We start from the raw sequence: 15,524 nt of genomic DNA, 5'->3' as shown, positions 1-15,524 counted from the left end.
GCAAGAAGACCTGGGTTGGACTGTGGGGACAGGAGCCCTGCAAACCCACATGAGGGCCAATGGCTAGTAGAGGAGGGCCTGATGGGGGAGGGGCTTAAGAGCACAGTAGAGAAGGGAGGGGCTCCTGGCCGGCAGGGGAGAGGGGCTTCCTGGAGGGAAGAGACCAGAGCAGAAGAGATCTGCAGAGGGACCTGAGAGGGGTCCCAAGAGAGGGGCGCCCCCAGGGGTTGGGCGGAGGGGGAGAGAGTTGGGGGTTGGCAAAGGAAGAAAGATCAGGAGTGGAGGGTTTAGCTGAGGTTTTTCTGGCCAAAAAGGGCCTGCGCCATAGAACAGGCAGCACAGAGTTTAGGACAGGAGCGCAAATACTAGAAGCCCTGAATGTAAGGGATTTCCACCCATTTCTCAGTTCCTTGGCAATAAATTGGTGAGGGTGTTAAAATCGGAAGTCCCTTCAGGAGGCCACCTGTTTCAATTATCCAGTGGGTTCTATGGCCTGGCCACATCAGAGAAGAAGATCAGTTTCTTCTTCTCTAGGGTGGGAGAGATTCCGCATAAAGCACTCCAGGAGTTTTTTGAGTCAGGTTTAGATTCCTGTGCCCTCTATGGCTGCCCTCAGCCCTAGGAGTGATCAGAGATGAGAATTGGCATCCCGCAACTCAAGGTCTGGCCACCGGATGGTTAGGTAGAGTGGGTGTGTCTGGGACATCTCCACGGGCACACACGCACTCAGACCGAATAAGAGGTCCCTGACGCAGCTGTGATTACGGACCAGAGTCTCAGGGGAAAGAACTGAGGGGAGGCTGGAGGCAGGGGAATTACCGCACCACATGCTGAGGTGGGTGGGAGGTCAGAGATCCTATTCTTCCTTGGCAAGGGAGGGGAGAGGAGCGGTCCCCTGTGGACTTCAAACTCCTCCTGGGTTTTGGCACCAAATGTAAGGTATTTCCACCCCCAAGAAGAAAGAAGGACTTAGCCACCAAGTGTGGATGTAGTAAAAGCTTTAGTTAGTAGAGCGCATCCCAGATGAGGTTCTCTGGTCCGTGAGACGGGGCCACAGAAGTAGCACAGATTCTTCCACTGGAGGGTAATTTATAGCGTCGGTAGGGTGGTTGGGTTGATATGACGTGGCAAAATTTCTTTGACTGGCAGACAGTCGCTCTTTTTCAAAGGGCTCCTGGGAAGTTTCTTTTGGTGTGCATGGGTGTGGGCGGTTCCAGCCAAAGTTCCCGGGCCTGGTTCCTCACATGACTTTCCCCCATTGCCAACCGACCTCACAATATCTATATATCTGTTTATTTTATTGCTCTTTATTTCTTCCTACATCTCTGTACTTCCAACTGATATATTTTCCATTTGCTTGAAGAACATCCTTAATGTTTCCTTTGAATCATATCTGAAGGTGATGAATCCTCCTCATTTTCATTTGTTGGAAAATGTTTTTATTTCATCCTCAATCTTGAAGAGTGTTCCTGCTAGATGTAGTATTCAACACGCTGATGATATTGCATTAAAATTTGAACGTTTTTGTTTTGTTGAGATTTTATATGTCGTTTTCATTATTATTCCTTTGAAGGAAAACTGTTTTCTATTCTAATGTTTTCTTTGTGTTTGAGTTTATGACTTGTCCAGGTGTGGTTATCTTTTTTACATCCTCTTTGGGAGTTTGTGGGAATTCTTGCATCTGTGACTTGATATCTTCAATCAATTTTTTAAAATGCTCAGCTGTTGTTTCTTTAAATATCATTTCTGTTTCATTTTTCTCTCCTTTATGGATGGGACTCCAATTACACATATGTTAAACCCTTCCCCCCAAGTTTACATTCTCTTTTATAACATAAATTAACAATAAGGTCACGGCCTAGGAGTCAAACATAAAATAAAATCTCAGAATTTAAGACCAAGAAGCAAATGACATCACACATATTTTGATCAAGAAACTAATATTGGAATAGTACCAAAATAAAAAAGTATGCACATGCTCAATTATCACATTTTATATTTCAGAGAAGAGGCATTAAAGATTCCTGCCATAAGTCTACTTACAAACACATCTAGTATGTTGAGTTCAACAGTTTGGTATGTTTTTCAAAGAGATTGCATCTCTTAAAATGCTCCTTTTCATATCTGTTCCATGGATTAACTAAAACATCCATAGTTCTTAAGCAGTCAGTGTCCTGCTATAAAGAAAGGTACGGCAAATCCAGATGCAAAGTACACAGTCATCCTAACTGGTAACTGCAACTTGTTTCCCACTGATAATGGCAAATCCTTCCTGGGGCCCTCGTTATGGTGGCTCCCACGAACCACAGAGGTTGTGAAACTCCAAATGCTCTGTCCCAACATTGTGCTGTTGGAAGCTCTGCAAAAGGCACAGACACCAGAAGCAGAGGAAATCTAGGCCTTCTTAATGTATTGCTTGCTTTTACTTCTATGTTTTATTCCTTTTTTTCTTTCCTTGAAATCTTAATATTTCTGTAGTTCCATTTTTTAGTACTTTAATTCTCTCCTCAACTTTGTCTAATCTGCTATTAATTCCACACATTGAGTTGTTATTTGGTGGCTACGGTATTTTTCATATCCAGAATTTCTGTTTGGTCTTCTTTTATGGTTCCTAGTTTTTTTAATAAAGTTATAAGGGATACAAAGAGTTATTCAGCACATTCATAAGCAGGTAAGTAGACTCTTGCCCTAAGACTGGCTTTGAAACTATCTGAGGAGCTGCTGGAGCCTATTGCAACATGGATGGTGCCCTATGAACAGCTCTCTATTGACCAACAAAGAGCTTCTTAGTTTATGGATGGAGGTTCCAAAGTGAATGGACAGCATCCTGCTTGGAAGGCTGCTACTCTGATTGAAACATGGTCAAAACAAGTCAGTTCAGTGGACTGAATTGCCTGCTGTTTGCCCCGATGTTTGAGTTTCTATTGACTAATAAGCAGTAGTCAATGGCCTGGCTAAATGGTCAGGCAGGAGGGCAATGAAAAACTGGCCAATTAAGGGGATGTCCATATGGAGCATAGGTAGCCCTATGAAAACCACCATGGGAGTTTGAAGGGTGCATTAAAGCAGAAAATGTCAACGCCCATCTTACTTGTGCCTGTGTTGTAATTTATAATAGTGACTGAGTGATGACACTTAGAGGCTTACACCATTGGAAGAAAATTATTATTTATATTTCTTGAGAAGAGGGGGCATGCTATACCATACATGTTCACAGGGAAAAGCACCAGTGTTGGTTCAGGAGGCTGAAAAGAATGAGGGGAAGGCCTAGGCCAGAGCCTTTATTTGGGTTTCAATGGGAAAGGTAAAGCAGGGCAGGGTAAACAGTTTAGGATTAGCTAATTTGAATAGTTCTGGTGGGCTTTGGGGCATAGAAACTGTCCCCAGTTGTACGGTACCTTTTCTGGTTTGGTTTAAGGCAGGGGAACTGTTGACTTGGCATATGGGAGTAAGATAAAGAGGTAGTTCAGAGTATGGGCTCTGGATCACAGGGGAGATGTAAACAACTTCGGCCATGAGTTTGGCCCTGTAATTAATGGATGCCAAACAGACAAATACAGACTCTAAGAAAACATACTGTAGGTGTTCTAACTATGAGGAACCTCTTTTCAAGATCAAAATTCTAGTCCCTGGAACCAAGTGAGTGGATTTCCTGGTATACTTACTTGAGATGGCCACCTCGGCTTATGAATGAATGTTGGGGCTGCAACAATGCAGATATGGGCTGAATTGGGGCTGCAACAATGCAGATATGGGCTGAATTTAGAAACCTCCCTTTTTTACACCCTGAAGCACAAAAATGCCATTAGGTACTACCGAGAGGCAGAGGTTGCAGATGACTGTGGGGAAGGTTCTCTGGGGAGAAAGCCCTAAACATGGCTGGCAAGTGGGACTGATATGGGTAGCACTGGGAGGCTCTCACTGGGTCCTGACAAGAACAAGACACTTACTTTGGACGGGGCCTTGCCTCCCTAGTGGTGGATGCAAATGCTCGGAGTACTATAAAAGAACTGGAATTGAAGATGCTATACTAGTTTGAACCTCCGGGTCACATTTCTTCAGATCAAGGAACATGCTTTGTAGACCCTGATGTTCAACAGTGGTCAGAGCAACATCCTCCTCAGAGCAATAGTTTGATAGAGAATTGAAATAAACAGTCAAAACACTGGTTGTTTAAAATGGGATGAGATATAGGCATGCAGTGCTGGTTACATGCCTTCATGAGTGTGTGCTCACACTCAGCATAACAGATGCCATGGCAGTATCCCCACTCCCTAGATTCCTCTGCTTTTTGATGGATTTGGAGAATGAGATCTGGTAGGGGAGGATGCTGGTATAACTATACAGTCTTTCTATGGGGAGAAGATGGTGATATGACTATACTTTTTTTCTTTCCTGCATCACCTCAATTTCTTTTACCTGACTGATGAAGTAGTCCCAGGAACAGGCCTGCAACTATAAGTGCCAAAAGAAGGGATGATTCCTAAGGAGTGTGGATGAAAAAAGAGCCACATACTGTAAGGTATTTTTCCCCACTGAGGAAGAAAGAAGGGCATAGCCACAAAGTGTGGAATAGCAAAAGCTTTATTTAGTAGAGCGCTTCCCAGACGATGTTCTCTGGTCCGGGAGACAGGGGCCAGAGAAGTAGCGTGGATTCTCCTGCGTGGGGGTAATTTATAGGGTCGTTAGGGTGGTCGAGTTGATATGACGTGGTGAAATTTCATTGGTTGACAGACGAGTGTTCTTTTTCTAAGGGCTCCTGGGAAGTTTCTTTTGGCGCGCATGGGTGTGGGCGGTTCCAGACAAAGTTCCTGGGCCTGGTTCCTCACATGACCTTCCCCCATTGCCAACTGACCTCATACATACTAAACCTGACAAACAGAGGGGCAGCCAGCATAGTGGGCCCTGCAAACTCAGAGTCCAAAAGTAACCACATAGGGTGGTCTGGACATAAAATTTCCTAACTGAAAGTGGCTAATGGGTAGTCACATCCCAGGCCTGTAGCTTCTTTGGCAAAGGCCAGTCTTAACCTTAAATGAACTGTCTATTGTCTTTTTGCATCTAGGATAATGTATCTTTGGAATCTCAATGTAATCTCCGTTTCCAGATTTCTCAGGGCACATCCACCACACCAGAGCATGAGCCCACAGAACCTCTCATTGTTACCTTGTGCTCCATATACCATCTCCACACTTGGTCTTAGCCAAAAGGCTGAGAAGTGATCAGAATACCATCTCTATGTGTTATAAATGTACATTGTTAACTATCCTATACCTGCCAATGTAAAAAATATGTGTCCCTCGTTTTACTCTTTATCCAGTCTCAGATATTTCCCTGCTTTGCTTTCTCCTCCCTCCCTAATCTAAGACCACTGCTGAATTTCATGTAACCCTCCCTCATATCTCTACCTTCGATTATCATGTATAAAATAAGCTGTAAAACTACCATTCTCTGGAGCATTTTTTTCAATACATTGAGATTTTGCTTCCTGGCAATTGTCATCAGTTTGGTCAAATAAACATACAAATTCTCTAGGTTTGGATGCTTCTTATGTCAACAAGAGAAAACATAAAGATTTTTTAAAAATTGTTATAGTCCGAATTCCTAGGGACTGAGGAATAGAATGAAGAAATAAAGTGGAGTCAACTGTACTCAATCTGCTAAATTACTAAAATCATGTAGGTTGAGACATGAGAAAATGATCCTGTTCTTGATTTAACAAGCCTGAGACTATAAACTTGAGCTTTCCAGCCCTTCATAAATACCCGGATATACATAAAACCTCCAGATAATGTTCTGATTACCCCCTGAGGGGTTCACATATCAGAACACCTAATATCCATTATCCAGTCCATCAGGCATGACCAGACCACCAGGCTCTCATCATCCAGCCTCTTGACATCTGACTGATAACAATCCTGGGAAAATAGGCTAAGAATGCAGGACTGATTATTCTCAAAAATATACTTTTTACTATAAGAACTCTTAACTTTTCTTTCTTTTTCAGAGCATTTCTGGGTTTTTGCCCAGATGTGTTTCTAGGTTGCAAACTCTAAGACCTTTGAATAAATCTTTATCATTCATTTCCAGCCAGAGCCTCCAGACTTTTTCATTTCATTTGACAGGCCTGATGGAACAGGCTGTTCCTTCACCTGATCGGGCAAAATTGAGGTCAACAGTGAATGCAGCTCTATTGCTTAGTGGTAGAAATAGTATCAAGAAGAACAGATTGATGGTTTCAAAATAGTCACAGGAATGTAAAGTATAGTCAACAATATTGTAAGTACTGTGTATGGTGCCAGATAGGTACTAGAATTATCAAGGGATCACTTTGTAATTTATATAAATATCTAGCCAGTATTCCATATACCTGAAAATAATTTAAAATAATATTGAATGTCAACTGTAACTGAACATTTTTTAAATTTAATTTATCAAGAAGAAAGAAAAGAAAGAAAGAAATTGCCAACTAGTTCCATGTCCATGCAACCCTGCTCTAGATAAATGAGAGTGAACTGAGAAGGAGGCAGTTGCTAGACTAATATCTCTCCCTTTGATCTCGACCAGTACAATGGCCCAGCCTAACATCCCTTCCAAAGGTGGAAAGGTTTGGTATAAATGAAGAGAACTAGGAATAGTAGTAGCTGAGGGTAAAGAAATGAATGAATAACACTGGGGAACAAAATTTTTGTTGCATCCACAAAAACACTTGTTCTTATCTAATTCGAGTGTGCTGATCTCAAATCTGACATTAGTTTTTCTCTGTAAGCTACAGTTTTTTTGCAATTCAAGATTTTAGGTTTTCATCTTATTGTAAAATTTTCAATATTTAGTTTAACATAATGAAGTAGAACGTCTTCTTGGGCATCATCTTTGTGAAAATATAATAATATGCATAATGCAGTAAATACACTAATACACTAAAAGATATAATTGCATCAGAATTTGTCTACAATTTCAAAATAGAACACACTAAAACATTTATTTAAATCATAAAATTTGTACAAAACTTATTTAAATTCTATTCAGGCAAAAATTTGCATTTGTAGCTCTTGCATTTGTGTACTTGTTGAGAACAATCTCGTTTGATGCTCCAGCAGTAGTCTGCTCATCACTGACAATCCAAGATTTTTAGGAAACTTATCAAGGTGACTGTTCAGGAAGTGAATCTTTTTTTTTTTTTGTATTTGTCTGAAGCTGGAAACGGGGAGAGACGGTCAGACAGACTCCCGCATGCGCCCGACCGGGATCCACCCGGCACGCCCACCAGGGGGGAGCTCTGCCTAGCAGGGGGCGATGCTCTGCCCCTTCCGGGGGGTCGCTCTGCCATGACCAGAGCCACTCTAGCACCTGGGGCAGAGGCCAAAGGAGCCATCCCCAGCGCCGGGGCCATCTTTGCTCCAATGGAGGAGCTGGAGGGGAAGAGAGAGACAGAGAGGAAGGGGGGGGTGGTGGAAAAGCAAATGGGCGCTTCTCCTGTGTGCCCTGGCCGGGAATCGAACCCGGGTCCCCCGCACGCCAGGCCAAAGCTCTATCGCTGAGCCAACCGGCCAGGGCCAGGAAGTGAATCTTAACGCTCATGTTACATCCAATGTCGCAGAAAGCCAACAGCATCCTTTGAACCAGAAGTTCATAGTTTTCTGCTTTTTTGTTGCCAAGGAAGTTCTTTGTAACTGCCACAAAAGACTGCCATGCTGCTTTCTCCTCTTTATTCATCTTCTTGGCAAATTCTTCATCATGTATAAGGGTTCGAATTTGAGGTCCATCGAATACACCTGCTTTTATCTTCGCTAAAGACAAAGCAGGAAAAGCAGAAATAATATGTTGAAAGCATTCACTTTCTCTATTCAAAGCCTGAACAAACTGCTTCATTAAGTCAAGTTTGATGTGAAGTGGGGAAAAAATGATCCTGTCTCGATTAACTACAGGTTCATTCACAATATTTTGCATCCCACTTCCACAGCTTCACGTTTCAGCCACTCCTTCTGTGTCCAGTGTTTCTCCCGAGCTCAGCTGTCCCACAAACACAGAAAGCAAGGATACTTTGTGAAACCTCTCTGTTGTCCTAGCAGGAAATTTACCATTTTAAGATCCACACAAATGATCCAGTTATGCTCCTCATACTTCAGAAAGTCGAGGACAATTTTTATGTCATTATAATCTTCTCGCAGATGAGTTGAATAATCAATTGGAACTGCTGCATAAACATTACCGTTGTGTAGGAGAACACATTTCAGACTTCGTTTAGAGCTGTCAAGAAATAGCCACCAGCCTGACCTGTGGTGGCGCAGTGGATAAAGCGTCAACCTGGAAATGCTGAGGTTGCCGGTTCGAAACCCTGGGCTTTCCTGGTCAAGGCACATATGGGAGTTGATGCTTCCAGCTCCTCCCTACCTTCTCTCTCTGTCTCTCTCCCTCTCTGTCTCTCTCTCTCCCTTTCTCTCTCCTCTCTAAAATGAATAAATAAAATTAAAAAAAAAAAAGAAATAGCCACCATTCTGCTGGACTGTAAGTGGTAACACCTAGCTGACTGAGAAGACTACTGATATCATGACAGTAAACAAAGTGTTTGTCTTTGGAAAAAAAGTCCACAAATATTTGTTCACGCTTCCTAAAATGGAATACTTTAGCTGACCGGTGAAGTACATTCTTTTCTTGAAGCCTGGAGGCTAATAACTCAGCTGCTTTCTTTGATAGGCCCAAATCTCTTACTAAGTTATTCAATTCAGGTTGACTAAACTGCTGAGGGGTTAATAATGATTGCTTGGCATCAGATGCAGACCCTTCAGGTTCTACAACTATTTCCTCATGCATCTTATCAAAATACACTTGATCACCATGTTCACTTTCTTCATCCTTAGAAGAAATAAAACCATTGAAAACTGGAACCAGGAGTGTCTCAGAGTGTGGGATAGATCGTATTGCTGAAGGAATATTAGGATATGCAATCACATGTCGTTTTTTCCTGCCAATACCCTTTGTATGGATCAGACAGAAATAACAGTCACTGCTGTGGTCTTTAGGTTCACGCCAAACCATGGAAATACCAAAAGGCATTTCTTTGCATTTTCGTTTTGTCCAGTTATGAAGCATTTCCTCACAATTATGACACACAATATGAGGAGCCCAATTCTTGTCTTGATCGCCAAGGGAAACTTGAAAATAGGCAATATACGCATGTATCACAAATGATGAAATATTGCGCCTTTGACGTTGAAGTTTGTAACAGCCACATATATAACAGAAGGTGTCAGGACTATTCTTACATCTACACCTACTAGAAGAAGCCATGATTCGATCTTAAAACAAAATAAGAGGGTGTTTTTATCAGATAATAACTTTTTACATTTAAAAACAACTGCAATTATGTAAAAGTAATAATGTTTGTAAAACATTAATTTCCTTGTGGTTATGTTCAATCCAAGAGTCGTTGCCCTTTAACACCAATTTAAAAAACAATGCATGCCATTAACTGTAACAAAAAGAAATTAAAATTGCACAAAACCTAGAACATGCACCAAAAAATGGATTTCAAATTTGGAATCAGCGATGCAGATATATATAGAAACAGTTCTAAAACCTTATGCAACAGAAAATGAAAAAAAATTTGTTCCCCAGTTATCCAAAGAAACCCAAAACACTAATTGAAAGAATATAGGCATGGAAATACATGCTGTGTTCATTGCAGCATGATTTACAATAGCCAAGATTTGGAAGAAGCCCGAGTGCCCATCAGTAAATGAGTGGATAAAAAAACTGTGGTACATTTACACAATGGAATACTACTTAGCTGTAAAAAAGAGGAAAATCTTACATTTTGCAGCAACATGGATGGACTTGGAGAGCATTATGCTATATGAAATAAGCCAGTCAGAGAAAGACAAGTATTATATGATTTCTAATGAACAAAATAAGTAAAATAGAAACAGATTAATAGATACAGAGAACAGACTGACAGCTGTGAGAGGGGATGGGGTGTGGGGGGCTGAGTGAAAAAGGTGAAGGGATTAAGCAAAGAAAAAAACTGATGGACAATAGTGTGAGGATTGGAGGAGGGAAAGGGGGAGGTGGAAGAAGGTGTGGAGGGGAATAGATGGTGTAAAGCCAGTAGCCACGGCCACCATCACAGCCGCCTGTCCCGTGCAGGTTTGCATTTGATTTGGACAGACAGTAATGAAACAACAGAGCCAAGAACTGGTGGGCCATTACCTTTAATCCTAGCTTGTACCTGGTGGGCAAGAAATACACACAGTGGGAAAACACTTCCCTTTACATTCAGGGCTCCCAAAGCCACTGTCTCATCCAAGTTTTCCTAGAATCAAAGGTTTCTATCTCACCAACCTTATTCACCTCTGTTCCCCATCTCCTTCTCTCTGCACAAACTCTGCACAAACTGGCTTTTCCTTCAGCACTCTGCTATCTTGGCTCCTTCTCCTTGCAAAGCTAATTTCAGGAACCGAGCAAGAAAGCCTCTGGTCTGTCTCATTTTATATTGTAGAAATCAAAACCTTTAAGCCAATATACAAATAAGGAAGTCTCTGATACAAAGTCACTTATCTGAGGCATAGATAGAATTCCTCATAAGAGTGCATCACCCCACAACATGCAACAGTCAAGGGTGTGGGGAAAAGCTTAGTTTTGAAAAGATCTTAGTATTAAAAGGGTGGGAAAGGGTTAGTCTTAAAACTAAGCCTTAAGCTATAATGACCCTGCCAGCTTACAGCCTGTCCCCCCACAGCCAATGCAAACTATAAGCGAGCAAACATATATATCATATTTACAAACTTATTTGACCAACAGATGTTGATGAAGGAGACTTGATTTGGGGTGGTGAACACACAATGCAATATACAGATGATGTATTGTAGAATTGTGCATCTGACACCTGTACAATTTTATTAATGAATGTCACCCAATAAATTCAATTTAAAATTTTTTTAAAAGAAATGAATGAATGCATTCAATGAGGGAAATCCAATATCACATTAACACCTCAAAAGAGGCTTAAAGCAAGAGATGATATTGTCTCTTAGCTCAATTACATGAGATACCTGAAAGAGGGAAGCCATATACTTCTGAGACCACTGCTGCTTTTGGAACCTGACTAAGTGGAATGGAAAGCTGCAAACCTGAGTGACCTTGCCCTAGGACACATTTTGGTCATATATATATTATGATAATGGACTAGACCAGTGGTTCTCAAAGTGTGTGCCAGGGCACACTGGTGTGCCCTAGAAGATTTCCAGGTGCGCCCTATGGTATTCCAGAGAAATATGTGCCTGTTGGGAACCAAAAACCAACAGGGTTTTTGGAATTTAGATTTTGGGGGGACAGAGGTGTGGGGAATTGGCTATAAGATGACAGTCTGCCCAACCCTCACTTCACTTGCCTGATTAGGTTGCAAAAGGCTGTTAAGTTGTGGTGCTGGATTGCTTGTGTAAACTTTACACTACCCCCCATGTTCCCTGGAAAGACTGGAGGCAAGTTTCTTCTATCCTTTGTTTGGTGTAAAGTTAAGATGATATGTATGATGGGGGTTTTGAATTGATGATTAAACATAAGGAATTGTCTCTTAAAGCCTTTTGGATTTCTATAAAAGAAGAATATGTGGCAATATCTAAAAAAGCTTTGAACATTTTACTACAATTTTCAACATCTTATTTATGTGAATTGGGATTTTCTACCCTCAACACAATTAAGAGTAAAAAGAGAGGAATTCTTCAATGTATTGATGAGGAAATGAGAGTTTGCCTTTCAAATATATGCCCAAACATTGAAGAAATCGCTAGGACACATCAGGCTCTTGTTTCTCATAAACACAAGAATGAAAAAACTTAACACATTTGTGCTGGGACTTGCCGAATTTACTAAATCTTACTAAGAATGTATCTATATATATATATAAAAAGATAACATTTTTGTTTGTTTTTTTATTTTAACCCCTCTTTTTTATGAATTCTAAAAAGCACAATTCAAAAAATGTAACAAAATGTTTTTTAAACCCCGAATAGCCAAAGCAATCTTAAGGAAAAAGAATGAAGCTGGGGGCATTACAATACCTGACTTTAAACTATATTATAGGGCCACAATAATCAAAACTGCATGGTATTGGCAGAAAAATAGACACTCAGACCAATGGAACAGAATAGAAAGCCCAGAAATAAAACCACATATATATGGTCAAATAATCTTTGATAAAGGGGCCAACAACACAAAATGGAGAAAAGAAAGCCTCTTCAACAAATGGTGTTGGGAAAACTGGAAAGCCACATGCAAAAGAATGAAACTCGACTACAGCCTGTCCCCGTGTACTAAAATTAATTCAAAATGGATCAAAGACCTAAATATAAGATCTGAAACAATAAAGTACATAGAAGAAGACATAGGTACTAAACTCATGGATCTGGGTTTTAAAGAACATTTTATGAACTTGACTCCAATGGCAAGAGAAGTGAAGGCAAAGATAAATGAATGGGACTATATCAGAATTAAAAGTTTTTGCTCAGCAAGAGAAACTGATATCAAAATAAACAGACAGCCAACTAAATGGGAACTGATATTTTCAAACGACAGCTCAGATAAGGGCCTAATATCCAAAATTTACAAAGAACTCATAAAACTCAACAACAAACAAACAAACAATCCAATAAAAAAATGGAAAGAGGACATGAACAGACACTTCTCCCAGGAAGAAATACAAATGGCCAACAGATATATGAAAAGATGCTCAGCTTCATTAGTTATTAGAGAAATGCAGATCAAGACTACAATGAGATATCACCTCACCCCTGTTAGATTAGCTATTATCAACAAGACGGGTAATAACAAATGTTGGAGAGGCTGTGGAGAAAAAGGAACCCTCATACACTGTTGGTGGGAATGTAAAGTAGTACAACCACTATGGAGGAAAGTATGGTGGTTCCTCAAAAAACTGCAAATAGAACTACCTTATGACCCAGCAATCCCTCTACTGGGTATATACCCCAAAACCTCAGAATCATTGATACGTAAAGACACATGTAGCCCCATGTTCATAGCAGCACTGTTCACAGTGGCCAAGACATGGAAACAACCAAAAAGCCCTTCAATAGAAGATTGGATAAAGAAGATGTGGCACATATACACTATGGAATACTACTCAGCCATAAGAAATGATGACATTAGATCATTTATAGCAAAATGGTGGGATCTTGATAACATTATACGGAGTGAAATAAGTAAATCAGAAAAAAACAAGAACTACATGATTCCATACATTGGTGGAACATAAAAATGAGACTAAGAGACATGGACAAGAGTGTGGTGGTTACCAGGGGTGGGGGGAGGGAGGACGCAGGAGGGAGGGAGGGAGAGATTTAGGGGGAGGGGGAGGGGCACAGAGAAAACTAGATAGAGGGTGACAGAGGACAATCTGACTCTGGGCGAGGGGTATGCAACATAATTTAATGAGAAGATAACCTAGACATGTTTTCTTTGAATATATGTACCCTGAATTATTAATGTCATCCCATTAACATTAATAAAAATTTATTAAAAAAATGTTTTTTAATGTCAGAATAAATTTAATTTTGTCATATTTATTTCATTTAATTATCATAAAAGCACGCTTGGACTTTATATTTTTTCTTTAACATTTGACTTAATTATTATAACATATCTCTCAGAAATTTGTATATAGTACACCTACAATTATTTGTAGGATTTTAAATGCTTCCCAACTTCAAAAAGTTTGAGAACCACTGGACTAGACCAATGATCAGTAACTGAAGGGGATTCTAGTAATGTGCCAATATCTTTTCACTTTTATTTTTCAGGTTACATCTGTTATAGTGTGAAAATGATATAGCATTGTTAGCAAGGTAATATTAATTATACTGATGGTCAAATGTTTTAGGAAATTGAGTAAAAATCCTCCTATCCTTATTCCACACTGACTCCTCTAAATATTAGGCATATTTATGTTGAACTATTGCTATATATGTTCTATAAATGTTCCACCAAATTTAGAGGCTCTTACAGGGTTGATCATTCTGTTATCAGGGAACTGAGAATTTGTCTGATGTTTGTCCTGGGTTCCTGAACAGAGCTTCTAAAACCCTTGGAATTTCCCACGTGGTCAGTGTCTTTGTGCCCTTGGGGATTACACCCGAGTTTGTGTTAATGAGGTCACTGTTGGTGAGACTCTAGATAGCTTCAAGACTAAGGAGGATTTGAGCCTCCTGGTATCAGTCTGATCTCTCAATCTCCAGGGAGAAGATGAGGACTGGAGGTTGAGTTTGGTCACATGACCAGTGATTCAATCAAGCATGCCTATGTAATGAAGACTCAACAAAAACTCTAGATCAGGGGTCCCCAAACTTTTTACACAGGGGGCCAGTTCACTGTCCCTCAGACCGTTGGAGGGCCGGACTATAAAAAAAACTATGAACAAATCCCTATGCACACTGCACATGTCTTATTTTAAAGTAAAAAAACAAAACGGGAACAAATACAATATTTAAAATAAAGAACAAGTAAATTTAAATCAACAAACTGACCAGTATTTCAATGGGAACTATGCTCCTCTCACTGACCACCAATGAAAGAGGTGCCCCTCCAGGAAGTGCAGCGGGGGCAGATAAATGGCCTCAGGGGGCCGCATGTGGCCCGCGGGCCATTGTTTGGGGACCCCTGCTCTAGACACTGTAACTTTGTGGAACTTGACAGTTGGTGGACATATCGAAGTTCCAGGAGAATGATACACGCTGATTCCATGGAGAGACAGGGGCACACAACCTCTGAGTTTGAGGACTTTCTAAAACTCGCCCTACGTTTCTCTTCATTTGACTGCTCCTTTATAATAAAATTGCAATCATAAGTATAGTGCTTTCCTGTAAAGTACGACATAGGGAATAAAGTCAGTAATATTGTAATAAATATGAATGATGCCAGGTGGGTACAGGAAATACTGAGGGCAACATTTTGTAAAGCGTATGATTGTCTAACCACTATGCCTGTATACCTGAAACTAATACAAAATAATATTGAAGGCAAATGTAATTGGGGAAAAAAAAAAAAAATATATATATATATATATATATATATATATATATATATATATATATATATATAGCTTTCCTGAGTTCTGTGAGTCATTCTAATGAAATATTCAACTTGAGGGACTCATGGGAAGCCTTGAATTTTGTAACCAGATGGTCAGATGTGTGAGTGGCCTGGGGACTTCCAGAGTGTGGCTGGTGTCTGAAGTGAGGATAGTCTTGTTGGTAATTGACTGTGTCCTTAAACCTGTGGAGTCTGATGCTAACTCCAGGTGGTTAGCAATGATATCAGTGCATCAGCTGGTCAGGACAGACTCCAGTTTCCATCCCTGGCCCCAAAAGGCTGACAAATACTCTGCTCAGTTTCTCAGTCTTTCAATTGCCTCTTCTGGACTTGTCAAATGCCCACTGGGGAACGCAACACGACATAATGAGCTTACCTCTCTAGATTTCCTTTTCCTGAATTTTGGGCCTGTAGGTTTTTAT

At 40.5% G+C, this 15,524-nt stretch overlaps 1 pseudogene; it reads right to left on the bottom strand.

Moving 5' to 3' along the window:
• Nucleotides 1–2,166: 2,166 nt before the first annotated feature.
• Nucleotides 2,167–2,343, bottom strand: LOC136335171 (cytochrome c oxidase subunit 7C, mitochondrial pseudogene; annotated as a pseudogene).
• Nucleotides 2,344–15,524: the final 13,181 nt, after the last annotated feature.

The sequence above is a fragment of the Saccopteryx bilineata genome, chromosome 4 (assembly GCF_036850765.1).
Source record: "Saccopteryx bilineata isolate mSacBil1 chromosome 4, mSacBil1_pri_phased_curated, whole genome shotgun sequence".
Classification (NCBI taxonomy): Eukaryota; Metazoa; Chordata; class Mammalia; order Chiroptera; family Emballonuridae; genus Saccopteryx; species Saccopteryx bilineata.
This window is presented reverse-complemented; position numbering and strand designations above follow the sequence as displayed.